General features: G+C 41.8%; 1 protein-coding gene across 1 annotated transcript in view; it reads left to right on the top strand.

Moving 5' to 3' along the window:
• cacna2d4a (calcium channel, voltage-dependent, alpha 2/delta subunit 4a) overlaps positions 1-6,067 on the top strand; it is an 89,656-nt gene that overhangs the window by 44,476 nt on the left and 39,113 nt on the right. The window lies entirely within an intron of this gene.

Raw genomic sequence — 6,067 nt, 5'->3', positions numbered from 1 at the left:
GTGTCACTCAGAGAGCTTCTTGCTCTAACCCAGCTGATGAAAGCACAGCTTTGATTTTTTCAACACTTAAAAAAAATTGCTCAAAATTACCAACATATTGGCTGGAAACACATCTTTTGTGTCCTCTCTGTCTGTCAAATTCCTTTTTCAAATGAACTTTATCAACATTTGAAGAGAACACAACCTTGATGATTTGAACTCTCAGCACCGTATTATTCTGACATGTTTGTTTGCTGAAACTCTTTGATTTGATGGGATGCTCAGCCTTCTCTCCTGCCATTCTATGCATCTTTCAGTGATTTCGTGTGTGTATGAGTACGTGCATGTGGATCTTGAGGAGTAACAGCAGAGATCAGAGAGCGCCCGAGCTTTGCGAGATGAATACAGAGAGACAGAGAAAGAACAAAGGAGAGAGGAAAACACCTGTTCTACAAATGCTTGGCAATATTAATAATGCATATGTGTCAATAAAGAAAATTGAATTGGGGTGACAGAGAGAGAGAGAGACTGTTTTAGCAATATTCTGAGTGTTACATTCAATTATGCAATTGCACGGAAGAGACTCTGAGACTGACGCAGAGCATTTTTAATGAATTCCTATTCCTAAAAGATTTTAGCAATACTATTAATCTAATATTTATAGCAATAAAAGTTCACAAAATAAACAGACACAGTTAATGCAGTTAAACTGAACTAAATTGAATGCAGAGATGGAGGGAAGGTTGACAAAAGGTAGACAGGTGAAGACAGAAACGACGAGGTAGAGGTATTGGGTTGGAGACGGAGGGAAGCGGAGTGGCCCAGATGAAGGACTTAAAGGTGCTGTGTGGGTGTGGGGAGATTCTGACAGATAGTGTCGCCCTGTTATTTAGTGTCCCCAGTGTTACACAGCAGTTTATGGGGGCGTTTTTGCCAGACACCTCAGGAACAATAATACCTCTCCAACAGGAATACAAAGATCCATATTTTCTCATATCATATTTGTTTCTTTTTTTTTGTTTAAAGCCGTTAATTTCCTGCTTGTGCTTATGTCATATTAGATGTATAACAAAACAGAGAATGATGCGCACACATGTAGAGAGAGAGAGAGAGAGAGAAAAAGCTCTCTTGTTTGCCTGTTAGCTGAGGAAGTTACCGGAATCTGTCCTTGCCACTGTCTAATCCACAACACACGCTCATGTGCATACAGCTGTCATATCTGTTGCTATGCCACCCGACTTCTGATGGCTTTTTGTTGAGCGTATCCGTGCTATGAGATGGGAGAAGAGAGAGAGATTGTGAGGTGAGAGAGACAGGGAAACATGGAGGAGCAGGAAGGAGACAGGTGAAGGAGATGAGAAGAGAAAAGTGGGAGAGTAAAAAGGGGGAGAATGTGAGAGGGAAAAGGGAAAGGAAAGAAAACAGCCTATAGGTCTCCCCATCATCATTCTCTGCCCTCTCTGCTTTGTGTCTGCAGACTGCTGGCTGTATTAATACATAAAGTAATGTGGCATTTCACTGAGGGACTTGGCACGTGGCCACAGCATGCTCTATGCCCTCATCCTCCTGTGTGTGTGCTCAAGTATGCTGAGCCTGCTAACATTAGCAGCTGTCAAAACACAGTTTCATGTGTAGTTAGGAGTACAATAGATGATAATCAAATAGAGCAGAGTTGAGATGGAACAGAGCACTTTTATTTCATCTCCTCCAGTCAGTTTTTGTTTATCGCTCTCATCTTTTTTTTTTTTTATCTGCCTCTCGTTTCGTCGACTCACCAGGTCTGGCCAAGTGGTTGGCAGCGGTGCTGGATGGGGGCAGGCCGATGCCCCCAGGGGGGTGCGTGTGCTGGGGCATGACACAGAGCTCTGCAGCCTTCCTCTGTCAGAGGGGCGGGGCTATGGGGCGTCAAGCCGCCATGCCTGCAGCCTCCACTAGGGCGGTGACTGCAAAAAGCTTCACCAAAACACCTGAGGAGAGAGAGAGAGAGAAAAAAGAAGTGAGACACAGTATAGATAGTGTCACGGACACACACATCTATAAAGATGAAAAGCAATATAGACTAAAGCAGCAGGATGGTGTGTGTGTGTGTGTGTGCAGGCTACCTTGCATAAATTTATGCCTGTGTTTGGACCTTTGCTTTTGTGAGTGTGTGTGTGCATGTGCATGTGCAAGCATCATAAACAGCCCCCTGGTATTTCATGGGCATAAATAATAAATGTGTGTGTCTTTGGCAGTTTACACAATCAGTTTTCCTTTCCCACAGACAGACCCCCTACTGGTACTGTCTGGCACAGAGACTGACACACAGAGAGAGACAAAGCGAGAATGACACGGAGAGAGAGAGAGCGAGAGGGGTGTGAGAGGGAGAGAAAAGGTGGAGAGGGAAAGATAAAAGCATAAGCTGGGAAGACAGAAACAGAAATTGAGGGAGAAAAAGCAGAACATACTGTAGCTTGAAGAGGAAGAGAGAGTAGACATGGCAGTATCGTGCCTAACTACCCTCGAGCAAGGCAGCAAAAGACAGGAGACTCTTCAAACTCTTCGCTGAATACGTAAAGGTAACAACAGAAAACTGAGTCACCTCGAGAGCACACCGGGTTCTTGAAAGCCTAAGGTTTTGGGGATAGTGGTGTCTGACAGATTCGATAAAGGAGATCTGGTAAATGTCATATGGTCCTCCGCAGTAAATCTGTTTAAAAAATCTACAAATTATCTCAATAAAAGAAATCTTCATGAGTTCCTATCAGTCTACTGGACTACAAGTTCCATTAGATAGCTCTGTATCCCACAGTCATAGAAAACATCTTGGATAATGATCCAATATGTCCTTTTAGTGCAGAAACCAAACATCATCAGGCATCTTTGAAAATTGCGGTGCAAAAAAAACAAGTTATTGCGAATATTGTGCTTAAGTTTATTTTGTTTGTCAATGATGGAAAGATCTAAGATCTAGACTAATGGACTAATAGAGACAAGCAAAAGTAGACATAAATCCACTTTTTTCTTGATTAAAAGTGTTGGAAAAACATTGACAGCAGCGTGATGAAACATATCCCAAATGCTCTGAAAAAGATTCTTGTCACTGATGAGCCATTACAGTGAAAATAGGTTTTACGAGTGGGAAATTACCACGGGAAGAAACATGTCAGAACCTCAATACCACATGACTGATGCGCGCTGTTGACTCTCATCCCCCTGAGCCAATCAGTGTAATTTAAATAAATAAAAACGCTGGAGTGCCGCTGCGTCTTTTTTCCCAAAGTATCATCAAAACCCAATCAGCAGTGTGTGAAATTTCGCACTAATCAGATTAAGCTGTTGTTAAAACGTTAGCTGTTTGTGGGGAAAAGTCAGAAACACGAGCAGGTTTTTAATCTACACTGTTCATTTTACCATCCAGCTGAATGGAGCTTTGCAATTATTTGTAGATGCATGTAGAGTGATTATGGAAATTTGCACCTGAAGCCCTTGAATAGACATTTTAATCAACAGTAGTAGGAGGAAAAAGTGAATGTGTGGACTGATTGATGATGAAAAAATATAGTCAAGCAGATGGACAAACAGACTGCAGTCATTTCCATAAGCAACACTCGTCAGTCTGTTCAGAGTGTCAGTAAGTTATTTACAACTGGTTATATATGAGGTAGTGGAAACTGGAGGAAAGGAGAGGAGCAGAGGAGGTGAAATAAGAGGTGAAGGAGGTTTAGAGAAAGGGACAGTGATGAAAGCATAAAAGGAAAATATAGGCGAGGCAGGAAATGCCAGAAGGGGAGGGGAGGTAAAAATAAGTCCGATGGGTAAACAGGCAGGACATTAAAATTCTCCTCCACAATCCCCTGTGTGTTTTGGCGCGTGTGTCGAGTGTGTGTATGTGTACATATATGCGCCCCAGTGGTGCTATTTGTGTTATCATTATTGCTATTAGTACCTGTCAGACACTGAACAAAATATAAAACACTTGTCTAATCTCACAGCTCTCTCCCTTCCTTCTTTATATCTACCTCTTCATATCTCACTTCCCCTTCTTCTCTCCACCGTCTATTCCCCTGTCTGTCTTTTCTCTTTTTTTTAGGGGCTTCATCCTTCAATATTCTGTATTCTGTTCCCTCCCCTTCCCCATCTCTTGCTCGATGGCCCTCTTTCTTTGCTTTACAAAAGAACAGAGGCACGTACGGGGGATATTCAGCAGATGGATTTCCTGCATGTGATTAAAGGCACATTAGCTAGGTTCTACTGGGAAATTTCAGTTGTTCTTTTTTAAATGAGCACATTTGAAAAATTCAGAAGAACAGCGCGGATGAAAAATGGAAGAATTCGGGAAGATTCTCCTCAGATTTCAAGCTGTTCGTGTTTTCCTTTTTCAGTCTGATGTGTGGTGTGTAATGTGGGGCTGCTTTTAAAAAAAATTCTACTATACTACTATACTGATGGGTTCTTCACATACTGAAATGAATACTATTGCTCATTTGTCATAGTTGTCCATCAAAGTCATTATTTTTGTGGTGATTCCAAGCAATAACTCTGTTAAATCTATCTTTAATTCCTGTTTTAGCTTTTGGACTGCCTTGTAAATCTTGTAAGCGTTTTGCTTTGATTTGCGTGTTGGCCATTTGTCAAATGATTCATGGCTTTGTTTATGTTTGTTTTGATGTATTTCGGGGGAAGAAAGCATTTTGGCCAGAGAGCAATGTGTTATGCTATAGGCAGAAACTGAAACAATCTCTCCTTTCTCATCTCAGCTGTCACCCTACAAGCATTGTGAATGTATTTCCCACGCCATTTTCCAAGAGAGATGTAGAATGAACATTTCAGCAGTTTCCCTCAGAAACTGAAACCACGCTGAAATCATCCTTGAAATGATGTATTGAAGTTGTAGCATTATGTCACCGCTGCAGCCACATGTTAGTGTTCGCCCAGCATGTTAAATGGGTGGTCTGTCAGGCTATTCTCAGCTCAAGCTTTTTTTACCAATTTGACCTGGACATAGGGGCAGCCAAAACCTACACAGGCACCCATTGCACATATTCGTTCACACGCACGTGTAAATACTTTGGTGTCAAAGTGGCCTGCGTGTTGGGGAATTGAGTAACTCATCCTCCCTTCCTCTGCGCTCCTCTTTTCTCCTCTTCTCTCATCTTTCCATCCTATTTTCATTCTGTTTATTCCACTAATGGCTTTCTGTCCACACTTAAGCCGGACTTATACTCCGCAGGGTGTTGCAGAGGCTTCGTGCAGAGCCTCGACGAGCATTTCCTCAAGAATTTAACCACACACACACACAGAGATAACATGTAGAAACCACCAACTGTGATTGGTCATCTTGGGCTGCTTTTGCTTTAGTGATAGTGAAGAAGCAAGATGAAGAAAATTTTGTGATCTAGAAAAGCCATTTTCAGTGCAATCTTTCCCGCCAAGATCATTGATCTCTATCATAAAGCGAATAAAAGGATGTAAACATGATTACTTGAGGTATATGTTGCTTCAATGGCTCAGTAATCTTGTTTACAGTAGCTAGACGAATTTGTATTTTATACCCGTCTTGTCTTGTCTCCCTACAACTAAGTGGATGAACGAGTGTAAAGACAATTACTTCAGGTATATAATGAATATGCACAATAGCTGGATTATGTAAAACACAGCCATTCAGTGTTGTGTTGTTGCTAAAACAAGCAATGAGTTAGTCAGCACTAAATCACTTGCTTCCTACGTTGGAGGCATACTACAAGACCACCAAAACACTTTGAAGGAGATGCTTAAATCTTGCTTTACTCTTACAGGAGTGTGTGCGTGTGCATGTGTGTGTGTAAGCATTTGTATGTGAGGACATCTTTGGCCGATTTGCCCAATTTATCCTGTGTTTCAAGGTATTTCATCTTTTTATGACAGGCCTACTTGGCTTGACTAATAGTTTTTAATCAATATGGCTGGAATTCTGTTCAATTTGCCACCAAATGGAAACCCACCTGAACACACAAGGACGACTATTCATGTGGAAAGGCAGGTGCGCGTGTGTGTGAGTTGGCATGTGTGTTTGAGTGTGGGTATGTGGCGCCTGAATGAATGACATCAGAGTTGTAAACACACCCAA

This window comes from Thunnus maccoyii, chromosome 23 (genome assembly GCF_910596095.1).
Source record: "Thunnus maccoyii chromosome 23, fThuMac1.1, whole genome shotgun sequence".
In the NCBI taxonomy this organism is placed as follows: Eukaryota; Metazoa; Chordata; class Actinopteri; order Scombriformes; family Scombridae; genus Thunnus; species Thunnus maccoyii.
The sequence above is the reverse complement of the archived record's forward strand: the minus strand, read 5'-3'. Positions and strand labels throughout refer to the sequence as shown.